Source organism: Podarcis gaigeae (genome assembly GCF_964106915.1).
Source record: "Podarcis gaigeae genome assembly, chromosome: 3".
NCBI lineage: Eukaryota > Metazoa > Chordata > Lepidosauria > Squamata > Lacertidae > Podarcis > Podarcis gaigeae.
In genome coordinates this window covers 54,640,644-54,656,549 of record NC_139680.1, presented here as the reverse complement: position 1 = coordinate 54,656,549, position 15,906 = coordinate 54,640,644, and positions in this window count along the sequence as shown.

Here is a 15,906-nt window from a genome sequence, read left to right as displayed (position 1 = left end):
CCCCATCCCTGCTCTATAGCTATTTCCATAAGAGAGCTCTCTTTGACTACATAAGCCCCAGCACCTTGAAATGTGCTCAGAAACAGAACAGGAGGCAAATAAGATGTTGAAGAACCACCAAGACAAATTCCCAACAGCCAGTACCGGTTAGCCAGTTTTAGGATACTTGTATTTGAGATTATGTATAATTTCCCAATAGTCTTCAAAGGCAGCCCCATGTTACAGTAATCTAATCTGGAAATTACTAGAGAATGGATAAGGTGTTCATCTCTTTACAGCAGCACTTTCTGTCTCCGCCCCCATAGCATAGGTGCAGGTTGAAACTGGTGTCTTTCAAGAGTAGAGGTAAAAGCTATTATCAATATAATCCTTGGGTTACTTGAAGATATTTTGGGAGGGCATCATTTTTCACACAGTGCATCTGCTAAGACTGCAATGGATACAGCTGAGTCCGGAAGAAGAAGAGTTCGGATTTGATATCCTGCTTTATCGCTACCCTAAGGAGTCTCAAAGCAGCTAAAAATCTCCTTTCCCTCCCCCCCCCCCGCCCCGCAACAAACACTTTGTGAGGTGAGCGAGGCTGAGACACTTCAGAGAAGTGTGACTAGCTCAAGGACACCCAGCAGCTGCATGTGGAGGAGCAGGGAAGCGAACTTGGTTCACCAGATTATGGGTCCACCACTCTTAACCACTACACCACACTAGCCAGAGCCAAATTGGGCATATTTAAAGGTGCCCAAGCATTAGAAAAGTCTGGTACTGGCAATCGTGGACAGCTACAGGAGGGGTTGGGTGGCCCAGGTATCAGAGGTGCCAATTTGTAAGGGAGATGGGAGGGCTGACATCACCCTCAGGAGTTGGTACCCCTGCCAGGTATTGAGTGGAAAGGCTAAGACCTACCCTGATCACTGGCTGCATCTTCCCAGGACAAGGTAGGAGCCTCAGTGGTGTAGCATGGACATATGTTCACAAATGTTTAATTAGGATTCTTTTTAGAAACCTAATTAAACATTAGTCCAGCCTCCAAACTAATTTGGGGCCTGATCAAGGGCAGGACTGGTGGTTCCCAGGTTGTCCTTCAGCTGGTCAGCCTGATTGGGAATCCCCAAATTGAGGTCACAGGGCAGATGTATACAGCCCAAGTAGTTACACCAACCTGTTAGATAACAGCTCTTATCATGGGAATATGACTTCAGCATGGAAATAAGAAAAGACACAATAGTGATCTTCAAGTATCTGAGGACTGCCATAGCTCCAGGGCCAGAGGGCAAAACGAGGTGAAACATTAAACTTTCTAACGGTAAGAGCTTTTTGACAGAGGAAGAGACTGCTTGGGAGGTTGTGGACTCTCATTCCCTAGAGGTATTTAAGCGGAATCTGGACAGCCATCTGTCAAGGATGCAGCATCCTGCATTACAGATCCAGTAGAGAACAAGGAGCTGGGCTGGAATACTTTCCACATCTCTTCCACATCTATGATGCTATGAAATACACACCTCAGGAAATTTGCACAATCAAGTCAGCTATGGTGACTCCCCCTACCCCCCACCCCAATATTTCATTTCATTTTGGGTATGTAAATATTAGTATAACATAAAACAGCACATAACCACATTACAAAGAAACAAAAGATAAGAGCATTTGTCATTGGAAAATGTCAATTTTCTGTTGATGGTCTTTGTTCTCTTTTTCCATTGGGTTTATCTTGTACAGCTTTTCCACAGATGTCAGTGTATGGAGGGTGGTTGCCAAGCATGTTTTTGTGTGTGTCACATATGCAATAAAGGTGAACCAAGTCAACTGAAATTTGTCTACTGTGTTTCTTGAATTATTTCAGTCTTTCATTTCTTGGGTCAACTTTTCCATTAATGTGCTAGACCACACAGTGGTACCTCTGGTTACGAACTTAATTTGTTCTGGAGGTCTGTTCTTAACCTGAAACTGTTCTTAACCTGAGGTACCACTTTAGCTAATGGGGCCTCCTGCTGCCACCACACACTTTCTGTTCTCATCCAGAAGCAAAGTTCTTAACCCGAGGTACTATTTCTGGTTTAGCGGAATCTGTAACCTGAAGCGTGTGTAACCTGAGGTACCACTGTATTTGTTGATATCATTCATGTGAGGGCTCCAAGCCATGACTAAGCATGCTCTACTCATGTGTAGGTGTCACAGATCTTTGTGAAACCATCATATTACTAGTTCTTTACTATGATTAATCTACAATATTAGCCACCGCCACCCTGCAAAAAAAGTTGCCAGCTGCAGTCAGTGGTTATGTGATTGAGTTTCTTGCCTAAAATCCTCAAGAGAAGTATCCTGCCAGAAATTTTAGTGCTGTACCACTATTTTAAAGCAGGAATCTTTTCTCCTTCATCCTCAAGGCTATTCCTAGTTGTTCTTTGGGTACTAAAATACATCCACCACACATTCATTGAGCACATCCCCATTTGGGTTTAAATTTCTGCTTTTCCTAGCAGAAGACATACAAGTGGTAACTAGGAAGCGATTGGGTCCATTATTTTCATATATTTTGCCAAGAAAAGTATCCATTTAAATATGTCAATGACACAAGGATTTTGTACTTTGGGTTACATCCAACATTCATCATATTCAGAGCATTGTATTTAATAGAAATAACTAATTCAGTCCCATTCATTGTAATGCGTCTTCTCTGAATAAAACTTAGCTGACTACAACCCCTTGTACTCAAATGCACTATGTAAAATAAACAGCAGCCCTAAGTTTTTCTCCTTTCCTCGTGGAATTTCTTGTTTAAATAATAATAATCCAAATCAACCTCATAATGCCTTTGATGCATTTACATTTAATATTCTGTTCACCTGGGTAATGTCCAGGTAGCTAATTGGAATGTTCACTATTTTTCCTCTAGAGATGGTTAACTACTGACACATTTGACAATCTTTCTTTAAGGCTCTATCATAGGCCCTGGTAATTAAAGTACTGCTTAGAATATCAGCCAGTATTACTTCTTGGCTGAACAGTTTCCTCTGATTATCTCCTCTGTAATGGAAATAGTATCTACTGCAGTTTTCGCATAGCGCATTCTGGATCCTTCTGCATGACACCCTTTAGTGGTTTATAACTAGGCTGTCTATTTTATGTGTCCGCAGAACCGAAAATGTACTCAGAAATCACATTGCCGCTAATAATGCTGCAGGACCTTGGACAGCGCAAAACTCCATCCACAGGTTATCAACTGCTTTGACGAGCAACTTGGTGATGAAAGAACCTAATGGAACAAAACATGTGGCCAGTTGTCCCCTAGCTCTCAACTATTTGTACCATTTTGCCTCTGCTCCCATGGTACATATTATGTAAGCACAGACCCAAGATCAAATTGCAGAGGAGAACGTGCCTGGGTCTTTGCACTCATCTTACTGCATTACAAACAGAAAAGCACTTGGTCCTGTTCTTCACGTGCATCCATTTAGAGTGGGAATAGATAACTTGTGGCACTCTGGAGTTACTGGACTACAACTTCCTGACCATTGGCCATTCTAAACTGGGGCTGATGGGAGCTGGAGTCCAACGACATCGGAAGGGCTCCCTGTACCTGATGAAGGCACATTCTCACACTCCATTCATAATGTACTCCAGTCATGTAAGTATCATATCACATAGCTGATAAAATAACACATCCATCTGCTTTTCCATAACCCAACCACTCACCGGCACACAAATCCCACTGCACAGCTACATACGCTGCATACGACATTCACACATGTAGCCTCTGACAAATCAATACAAAAGTTTTAGAAGAGAATGGTAATTTTAGAAATTACATGTTGGCTGGGGAGCAGTTAAGCTTGAGGAAAAAGAAGGGGTTTGAAATATACTTGGCTATTGTGTCTTATTTTGTGTACTTATTTTGTGGCTATTGTAATTATATAATTAGTAAAGGACTGGTGTGTTTTGTTTATTTGACACATGAGGCTTGCCTGGATGGTGGGATTTTTAGGGTGATTTGATCTGGAGAAATGGGTTAAGTGGCCTCCCAAACCCAGTACAGAGCTTTCTTCTTCTGCAATTTCACTCTCCTGAAGTGCCAATTCTTAAAAATAAAACAACTGAACACAAATCTTACTTTTGGGTATCTAATAGGTGATCTTGTGTTTAACATGTAGTTAGAGCTCCTGGAACTGACTGGCCTAAGATATTATTCCAGATACTTAAAACTATAACTTGGAACCTGAATTCAGCTGTCAAATACTGCATTACTGAAACTGTATTAAAAATAGCTGAAAGGGCAAATTGGGACCTCTAACAATAAAAACTTAACACCACTTCAGAATTGGCTGGCTAATTACTAATCTTGTTCCATATTTCTGGGGGGGAATTCTGTCACTGCGTATTAACAGAACTGTAAATGAGAAAACTGGCTATAAGAAGCTGGATTCATGACAATAATCATACTGTTGTAAAAAGAAAGAACATACTCAGGTCATAATAAAGAAGCATATATAGAATGTCAATCTCATGAACTTACTACACATTTTATAGTGGGATATTCTTTTCATACTTTAAGTTTATGAGACTAGGAAAGGTCTATACAGTTTAGTCAATGGGAGGATCAGCACAACAGGGATGATCTAAATCATTGTCTAAGGTCTATTTCAGAAATATATGCCAGCATAGGATATAAAAACCTAGCAATTGTATTTTAACTGGCCATCCTGCAACCATGGACATTTTTTTTTTCATATGTTAATTGTTTCCCATGAGGCACCTCAAAGCAATTTACAATGTATACCGGTAACTTATAAAAAAAACCAGATGTGTGTGTTAGAGAGTGAGTATTTAGGATAGTAATCATCTATGTTTTACTCAGAGTAGATCCATTTAAATGAATGGCCCTAACTTAGCCATGTTCATTAGTATCAGTGGGTCTACTCTGAAGTAAAACTTGGTTTAAAACAACAACAGGAGTTTTAAGAAGAGTTTGGATTTCATACCCCGGTTTATCACTACCCTAAGGAATCTCAAAGCTGCTAACAATCTCCTTTCCCTTCCCACCCTCCCCACAACAAACACTCTGTGAGGTGAGTGAGGCTGAGAGACTTCAGAGAAGTGTGACTAGTCCAAGGTCACCCAGCAACTGCATGTGGAGGAGCGGGGAAGTGGACCCAGTTCACCAGATTACGAGTCTACCGCTCTTAACCACTACACCACACTGGCTCTTTAAAACAACACAGCTCATAATGACAACAGATACCACCTGGGATAAATATTTTAGGAGGCTTATTGAAAGATATCCTTTCCTAACCAATAGCACACCTGTCCCATCATTTAGCACACTACAACTCCCATCTTCCCTCACCACTGCAGTTCTACACTGTCTGGGGACCCAAGGATAATGAACACTGATTTGGAAGCAATTCCCATCTACATGGGGTGGGATCTGCTCACAGAAAATAGCTTCCAAGGAAGTAGGAGAGTCTGATAAGGTGCCCTTACCCACCTGGATAGAAATATGTCAAAAGGTGGAGGTAACTACTTTGAAGAGAGCCACAGTGAATTCTGACCACCCATTGTTTGTATAGGCATGTAAGAGATGGGACAGAACTGGATTTGAGTATGAGGGGCATATGGATCAGTTAGGTGTTTCCTAGTTTCATTATAAGTTCTACCTCTATATTTTCCTTTACTTCCATATAGGCCAGTTTTATATTGCTCATTTGTGAGAAAGCTGGAAATAGATTTTTGACATTATATTGTGATTTATCCTCAAAGGTCATGGCGAAAATTCCTCAAATCAAATGACAAATGAATCCCATTTTATTGTATCATGCAAGATGGATGGGCAGCTAGTCAATAATCTATTCTAGGCTTTATATCAAACATTTACTTTTAAATGGAAGCAGCTCTGTTGGGGGCCATTTGAAAATGCCTTCCAGCCGCAGTAAATCATTGATAATCTTTTCAAAACCAGGGCCAAGCTATTAATATTCCCAATTAGAAATTCAGTCTGAACCAAGTCCCTTTAGAGAGAATGCAAGTTTTGCATTCAGAAACCAGAAAGCTACAATCCTAACCTTGGTTTCCAAATGAATAGGAAATCAGGAGAAAATTAATCAAATAGATCATTTTTGAAATGTTTGCAGGGATTTTCTCATGCAGGATGTGAAACCTCTGTTAGCTTGAGGGCACTTTTGTTATTGTTCTTCTGAAAAATATCCTCTGGAAGTTCCACGGATATTGTAAACAATATATTACTGTGAAAAAGGCTCTGTGCATTTAGTAAAAGTATACCAAGCAAATGTGCAGCATCCAGTTGGCATCTTGCCCTATTGCAATTTACATCCATATATGTTAAGAAGAATGCAAGTTGAGCTGTTAATGTACATAACAACCAGCCATTGTGCACATTCCCCAGGCCTCATGAAAAATGTGCACATTAGGCAGGAATAACAAGCCACACAAAATTAAAAGGAGGATGCCAGGCTTGCTAGTAGTACATGTGAAAAGGATCTAGGGGTCTTAGTAGACCAGAAGCGTAACATGAGTCAACAGTGTGATATAGCAGCAGCAGCAGCAACAAAGGTAATGCTATTCTAAGTTGCATCAGCAGAGGTATAGTGTCCCAATCAAGGGAAGTACCGTATTTTTCGCTCTATAACACACACCCGACCAAAGCACGCACGTAGTTTTTAGAGGAGGAAAAGAAGAAAAAAAATATTCTAAATGAAACAGTGGATGTATGATTTTTGTGGTTCATGCTATGGCCACAGACATGTAATCTGACAGTGAGTTTGGAGTAGCCCAATGCAAAAATCCTGAGGATCCTTTGTAACCATGTTTTAAGTGTGGAGGGAAGGGAAAGCACTCAAGGGACAAGGAGCATGCGTGGGGTGGGTGGAGAAGGATGCTGCTAATAATGAAGAAGAGGGGTATAAGGGGAGAAGGCTCCTCTCCTCTCCCGCTTTGCTCCTTTAAAGCAAGCAGGCTCTGCTTTTCTCCTTCCTCCCCGCTCATCCCTGGCTTAGCGAGCTGAAAAACTTTGCTGCTATTTAGCTAGCTGAGTGGGGAGGAGAGAGGGACAGAGAGCCTGCTTGCTTTAAAGGAACCAACCGGACAGGAGCCGCTTACACTTGCGTAAGCGGCTCCTCTCCTCTCCCGCTTTGCTCCTTTAAAGAAGCAGGCTCTCTGTCCCTCTCTCCTCCCCACTCAGCGGCTCTTCTCCCGCTTTACTGTTTCAAAGCGAGCCACGGAGGAGGGAAGGAAGGGGAACCATGGATCCTCTGCTCACGACTGCAGCAGATCCCACCCCTGGCGACCCATAGGCATTCCCTCCATAACACGCACAGACATTTCCCCTTCCTTTCTAGGAGGAAAAAAGTGAGTGTTATGGTGCAAAAAATACGGGTAATAGTACCACTCTATTCTGCCTTGGTCAGAACACACTTGGACTACTGTGTCAAGTTCTGGGCCCTACAATTTAAGAAGGATTTTGACATGCTGGAATGTGTGCAGAGGAAGGCAATCAAGATCAAGAGTCTGGAAACTAAGCCTTATGAGGAACAGTTGAAGGAGCTGGGTATGTTTCACCTGGGTAGGAAGAGACAGAGGAAATATGATAGCCTTCTTCAAATATCTAAAGGGCTGTCACGTGGAAGATAAAGCAAGCTTGTTTTCTCCTGCTCTGGAGGGTAGGACTCAAACCAATGGCTTCAAGTTACAAGAAAGGAGATTCCAACCAAACATCAGGAAGAACTTTCTGGTGGTGAGAGCTTTTCAATAGTGGAGCAGACTTCTTTGATAGGCTGCACTACCCTAAATCCTGCTCTGAATGTGTACAGTGGCTGGTTGTTCTGCAGACTAACTGTTCCACTTACATTCACCTTAATAGATACACCATGGCTTCCGCTCAAGAAGTCACATATGTACATACCATGGTCTTAGCAGATTGGCTAGTAGTATGGTATGGACTCAGGAAATGGCAAACGTTTGTGGTCATTGTCTCTGATTGGCACAAAGGTTTAACAAGGAACCTTACCTTTGGGGACACTTCCAATTCTGGCAGTAGCCTTACCCTGCCCTGATTAACCACAGCCATGGTCCATTAGCCATTCTTAATTCATATTCCAGTTTACAATATTTTCCCTTTGAAATTGATTTACCCCCCCACATCCTACCCACCACTTTTATAAGGTTATGTAACAAGTCAGAGTAATTCTCAAAGAGAGGTGGCGTTTTGTCTTGGAAACAAAGACCAAAGTTTATATTTGCTTTGCTTCTGATTCATCAAGAAGAATAGAGATGGATTTCTGTTGTTTTTTAAAAATATTTTTATTAAATATTTTCTTGGTTTCCAAAAGTACATGCCTTGTCTCTTTTTTCAGGTTGTAGAATCTTTTCAGGTTGTAGAATCTGTGAGATGTTAGTGTTGTATGCAGAATAAAGTTGGGAAAGAAGAAGAATGGGAGAAAGGGGGCAGGGTAGGTAATACATGCTGTATATGTGGAGTTTTTATTTCAGCTTCACTTGGGCAGGTTCTCTGTCTATTTGTCTATTATATTTCCTTTGTATATATTTCTGTTTGTGTGTGTGTTTTAAGAAGTATAATGACAGAAATGGCTACCAAGGATCAGAACTCAAGGAGTTGCGTTTGTTTGTCAAACTGTTTATCAGGTGGGCTTTGTTGACAGACCCTGACTTTATATGTTTAAGAAAAATATATTAATCACTATGAAAATAGTAAAAAAAAAACCAAACACCTCCATAATTAAAATTTCATAACATCTACATATGGCATTTACTTCTGCAGTCTGCCCAGCAAGCGAGGGAAGCAAGGGACCTTAGAACATTTTGATTGTTGAAACTCAATTCCTAGGGTCATTGCTTCGTCTCTGGCAGGTCAGGCAATGGCATAGAATGGAAAAATCTAATTTGTCATTGTGCATTGGTTATTTTTCATTATTCTTTTCTTATATTGCTTAAATCAAAAGATATGTTCTTTCTTCAGTTTTGTGTTTGGGTTACAAAAAAGGAACAACAACCCTTTCAAGAGAGCTGACATTTCTGCAAAGTGGCAAATAATTATTTCAGCCCAGTGAAATCCGAATGATCCATTGCTTCTGTACTAGATTATAAGATCTTGACTGGAAAATGATACAGCATGATGCTTTTAATGAAAGGAAATTCTCTCCACATTGGCCTCTCTGAACTGCCTCCTCCATTTCTGAAACCATAAAAGAATAAGTGCCCTCCCATTAGTGCAGATTTTAGAAACTCATGCTGGTAGAGTTCAGATGCTATAAATGTTGATCAGCAGAGGCCTCTTTAGAAACCGTCTGACCCCAAATCAAACCGTATGTGCCTGCAGGTGAAATAGAGATTGGAAGCATATGTCTACAAAAAGAACTGCAAGAACATTCATTACCTACCCACTAAATAAGCTTAACTGGAAGAACATAATTTTAATCTTAAGCATGAAACAAGCTGCAAAACAATAAGTCATGAAGGAATGAGAAGGAAATGTGAAAACAGTAATGACTTTTAAAAAAGAAATACGTCATTTTATTCCAGTCCTAGACCACACGCGTATCTGACATTTATTGCCTGAAGCCCTAGTTCTCAAAGCGCAGTCTATTTGTTTTAACAGAATTTTTGCTAGTGCAAGTTTTTTTTATTATGATAGAGTACTGGAAACTGGAAGCACATTTTTAACCAGATTAGCCTGCATCAGCCAGGTAATAGAGCACACCACAAGCACAAAGCTCATGAGGAACTAAACTATGGCATACCACAGGTATCAACGGAGCAAATTGTTATACAGTGGTACCTCGGGTTAAGAACTTAATTCGTTCTGGAGGTCCGTTCTTAACCTGAAACTGTTCTTAACCTGAGGTACCACTTTAGCTAATGGGGCTTCCCACTGCCACCGCACCACTGAACCACACTTTCTGTTCTCATTCTGAAGCAAAGTTCTTAACCCGAGGTACTATTTCTGGGTTAGCGGAGTCTGTAACTGAAGCGTCTGTAACCTGAAGCGTATGTAACCCAAGGTGTACCACTGTATGTGCTTATGTACCCCACCGGCCAGGATGTGCCTCTATGCAAGGTGACCAGGAAGTGTGCTCCACAGAGATCAGTGGAACATAACTTCTATGTGACTGTCCCTTCTGTCTCTTCCCTCGGCATAGGGAGAAACTCTGCTACAGATCTGTTAGGCAAAGAAACTGCTTCCATAACCTGAACTAAGCATCCAACAAGTGGGGAAAGAGGAGAGAAACTCCGAAATATCATGCAAAACACACACACACAAAAACTCCACAAAATCCTGCCAGAAGAAACATATTGGGGAATAAAACAAAAGTTACATGAAAGTTAAACCAGTCCTAACACCAGGCCAAGTCAGAAGCATATGCTGGGAGGCAGTGGCGTCTCTCAGCTCTTCCTCCTAATCTCCCTCACCATACCTTTATGTTGATAAAGAGAGCTGTGTTTCATACACCTTGCCCTCAACCTGCTGATTTTCCTCAGGGACAAGACAGTGCCCTGTTGCTATAACTGAAGTAGGATTCATTACTCTGTTTGGAATAGGTATGGACTATTGGAGATTCATTCCCCATGATTGCAGTCATGGGACTGTTGTCTATCATATGACGGCGTATGTTTTGACTTCACAGAGTGGGAAGTGATGGAGACAGGATGTTTGTGTTACTGTGTTCCGGGAAGTGGGACTATTGTCCTTTGTTCTCTCTCTTTGCTGTCTGATGCTAGAGAGGGAGCCATGTTGCATAAAGTAGATTAGCCAAAATGCTGAGTTGCTGAGGTCTGTCACGCAAACTGCAAACACTCTGCAGATCCCTAAGTGTGCCGATGTCTGTTGGCATTGGTCGCTGTGATGTTCAGGCTGAAGAAAGTTTTTGAAGCTCCCGAACGAAAGACCAGGAGGGAGAGAACATGCCAGTCGGGCATGTGTCTCTGTCAGGGTCCTACTCGAGTGTAGGACGAGTTCCTGACATGGACATGTGACACACACACACACACACACACACACACACACCTTTGCCTCAGGCAGCAAAATGCCTTGAGCTGGCCTTGGACAAACCTAATGGATTTTTTGTTCCTTGTATCTCAAGGAAATGGTTGCAGGAAATGCTATGGAGATAAGGCATATTCCTGCAATAGGGGGAAAAAAGCTCTTACATGAAAGGTCCACTGCAAAGTGCAGCAATTTACCTGAGACACTAATGGCCTCTGGGGGCAATCATGTTAACATTCTGCAACAGGAAATATGGTTATTGCAACGAAGGATGGAGAGGAGATATGGGATATTACCAGAGCTTCCTGAGAATGAACTCTTTCAAAGGCAGAAAAGGTATTCCTGTCTCCTCGGTCCTAAACCTAGGTATTGCTAATATAATCCCATACATCATTTTATCCCATACATCATTGTCGTGTCTCTTTATTTACAGGCTGGCTCCCGGGCCGGGGGGTTAGCGCATGGGCTCACAAATCATTTTGGTGAATTGTACGGTATTTGTAGACTTGTTAGCACCTGCGAAAGAGATGAATCCTACTTAATTCAGAATGTTAGCTTCTCTTGTTTTCCTGCAAGAGCAGCCTTTCCAATGTTGGGGGTTGTTAAAAATGCATGCACTTAATCTCCCCTATTGTTCTGTGTGTGATTTATAGGGAAATAGCATATTTTGGCTAGTACAATATCTCATCATTTACTGACTGAAAAATAGCTAACCCTTTTTAAAAGTGAGTCCAAACTCAAGTTTGAATGCCCAAGTTTCCCATAACTTCTTTAATGTGAAAATGTGGGACTAAGAAAGAATTGTCCGTCTAATCCTCGCACAGAATTGTACCCCTAGTTTTTCACACTTTAGAAACATATGTGCTTCCTTGGCAAGATGCATTTGTGCCCATCTGTTCGCATGGCATGAATTACAAACCCAATTTAATGAGATGATTGCAATAAGGTGTGCGAGGCTGTCAATGGGAACTGCTGATGGGCACTCTGCATATTACCAAAAGTGCAGTTCCTGAACCTTTTTACACAGCATTGAATAAAGGATTTGTACAGTGATGTAGCTCTATCCTTCATCAAATCTTCTTGACTGCATTGAATACACACACACCTTGGAGATGAGAAGAGATTAACCATCTGAATAATAGGGTAAAATGGGTCTCAAGACAGAGAAGCTGTTAAATCCTAACAAATATAGGTATTTTGGATTTTTGTTATCTTTACAAATATCAAGGGTCTCCAGTAATAATTGGAGTCTCACAAATCTCAGAGAGATTTATTTATTGTAATTTGACCCACTGGCTTATTTCCCTTGGGTGACTCTTCCTTTTCTTATATTTTACAACTTACGCCAAGCAAGGAACTTTCAATCGTCTCAGGGGATTCCTTGGTTTACAATAACTTAGTCTATTTCTTTGCTGAGTGCCTGATTTCTCAAATATGCATTGCAATCATGTGCACAACTGACAGATGATCCAATATAAGGCATTCTGGGAATAAAGAAGCATAAGCCCCATGATGGGGCCTGAAACCCATTTGGAAGGAGTTCAAATAATCTGCATCCTCCAGATGTGCCCGGAGTTGTTCTGCAACCACCTGCTTGATCACCTTGTCTAGGAATGGAAGACTTGTGACTGGGTGATAATTGGCCATAGTGGCCAGGTCCAAAGATTTTTTTTAAGAAGCAATTTGATAACCACCTCTTTAAGGGGTTCTGGGAAGGCTCCCTCCAAGAGGGAAGCATTCATCACCCCACAGAGCCTTTGTGCAGCCCTGTCTGGCTTGCTTTTATAAGCCAGATTGGGCAAGAGTCAAGAAGACAGGTGGCCAGTTTTACTCATCCAAGCGCAGCCCGTCCACATCCTCAGAGGCAACAGGTAGGTATAGGAACAACCCCACTTTTTTCACAGTCTGAGCCTAAATCCTCTACAACTTTGATTCAACTCAAAAATTAGTTTGGCCTTTTCCAACATGCCCCACTTTCTTTCATTCCCCCAATACGTATAAATATAAAAGGATGCCACATAGAGGAGGGAGAAAGGTTGTTTTCTGCTGCTCCAGAGAAGCGGACACGGAGCAATGGATCCAAACTACAAGAAAGAAGATTCCACCTAAACATTAGGAAGAACTTCCTGACAGTAAGAGCTGTTCGACAGTGGAATTTGCTGCCAAGGAGTGTGGTGGAGTCTCCTTCTTTGGAGGTCTTTAAGCAGAGGCTTGACAACCATATGTCAGGAGTGCTCTGATGGTGTTTCCTGCTTGGCAGGGGTTGGACTCGATGGCCCTTGTGGTCTCTTCCAACTCTATGATTCTATGATTCTATGATTCTATGATTCTATGATTCTATGATTCTACTTACCTTCCATCCCATAGGAAGGACCTGGACAACCCAGCTAAACTGCAGCTCGCTCGCTCGCTCGCTCGCTCTCTCGCTCTCTCACACACACACACACGTATGTATATACATAGACATTTTGCAAGACAGTCAGTTTCTAAAGGACATGATTGAGTACACAGTCCCAATCAGCATGGAAGACATACAATCCCTAGAATCATATCTGATCAACTGAACTTCACGCCAAAGGTTTGTGATTAGTATTCCACCAGGAATTGAGTGTATAACTTTACTTGCAAGGAGGAACATGCTTACCATTTTAAAACCCAAAACGATAAAGAATGTTTCAGAACTTTTGTGCAAAATGTCCATTCTGATATCATTTACGTTGATGCCATTATTTTGTTGAAAAAGAAAAGAAGTGCTATTCTCAGAAAGGAAATTTCAATGCAAAGTTCATGGATTAGAAAGCCCCATCTCTTTCATGTACCGAAAGGGCTATTTTTACGCATTTGTCCTTGAACACATCTGGGGACTGGAGTACTTCAAGTTGAATGGATTTGCGCGCAAATGCCCACATCAATAATAATATAAAAGTGGTTTTTACAATGTTAAACACAGTCCTTGGAGGTAAACTAATTAGTAAACTAGAGAGTTTTAAAACTCTCAAGTGCCATCTTTGAACTGAAAAAGACATCTACTAATGAAGTCCCTTGTGGATTAGAAGTCTGAATTTGGCAGCTCTTGCACTGTTACAGCTGAATTTCAACTAGGAGGATACAAAGGCAGTGGTATGAAAAGTTGCATCTCAAGGAGGGGCAGGGCGGGTGAAGGGGCATAGGAGTTGTAAGATATTAATGTGACCAGTATTCCCTTGCATTTACTGGTGGTGGTTCAAACTATAAGTTGAAGATGTGATATAAAAGCACTGTTAGCTGAAAAGCGGACAAGGGGGAAAGCAAAAGTGCATGGTTGACTGAAATAGTGTAGTTCTTGATGAAATGTGTTAACTCCTTGAAACAACGTAGGGTAGATTTTACTTTACCCTAAAACACAGTTATAGAATCCAGATATAATCGTAGGATAAGCAAAAACAAAAAACCCTCTCAGCAATCCACTTACGTTGGGGTGGGGAGAGGAAACTGATAGGTACACATCATATGAGTGATTGGCTAAGTAGGTTTTGTAACTACAGTATATATCTATGAGTAATTTAAAGCAATCTGCAGAATTCTTCTGAGATTACAAAACCAGTACCCTTTAACAATACTTGGGATGCTTTCGTTACATTTTAGAAACACGCATTTGGAAATAGCACAGAGCCAACATTTGTTTTCTCTTTGACTTAATCATGCATGACACACGTGGACACAATCTGGCCAAAATAAAACACTTTTACAGCCTACTAATTTGAACAAGTGAGATTTCCTTGTCATTGTAAAGTGAATGTGCCTTTAAGCAGTGTAACTCTAATTGGATTGTGCCTGGTGTTTATTCAGTATTACATAAAACTTTGTACTTTATTGTAGGTAGTGGGAGAGATGCTGCATATCTGGTATGAAAGACACTTTCCTCCCCCAAAAAGACAAATCAAAATGTGACGTGAAACACTTTTAAGTCACACTGATGGGGGGAAAGGGGGGGTGAAGCACATGCTTAACCCCCTCCTGAAATCTTGGCAGAATTGTTCCCCCAAAGCTCTGAAGTCTTTCCATGAAATAACGGGCAGCTTCTTGTTCTGTATTTCAGCTGTTTGTCACACAACATCTGGCTTTATGTCTAGACATAGCTTAGAATTTCGAATGCAGTAGCAAAAATCTTTACCAAGATAAACATTCAATTTGGAACTCTGTATAAAGATCTCATAACTGTCTTAATCTCTGCAACAGAGTATTTTCATCTGAAACAATATAACTCACTGCTTAATAAGAAGACATGATTTATTACAGTGGAACCAGCACAGTTGCCAATATTACCCACATTATCTAACAAGCATTATATTTTTGTCAGTTAGCATGCTTTCCCCCTTCCCTCACTACTTAGGCTAAAGATTAAAAGTGAGTTTGCTTTGGCAGACAAATGTATAATATCACAGCTACTAAAGGGAGATAGATTTGTCAACTGTACTCTTTCCGCTTGTAAGACATACTGTAGAAGCATGAGAGAGAATGAGCTTCTAGGCTGGTGGGATGAGAGAGGGAGAGAAGGGAGGCCATTGTGAAAACTAAAATGCACCATGGAACACAACCCACAGACAACCAAAACACAATCCATGGACAGCAATGGAATAGGGAAACTTCCTTGGCATTTCCTATTGTTGACATTTTGTCTCCTGAAACCAAATAAGTTATTATCATATAATTTACGTACTACCTTTTTTTTCCTTTTTACTTCCAGGGAGCTAAAGGTGGTGTGCATGATTCTGCATCCCATTTTATCCTCATAACCCCCCTGTGAATTAGAATAGGCTGACAGACCGTGACTTTGGTAATCCAAATGGCAGCCCAATGGTTGCCATTAATTTGATTTGAATTGATTTTAGAATGAATTGATTTTAGAATGCTGTGTT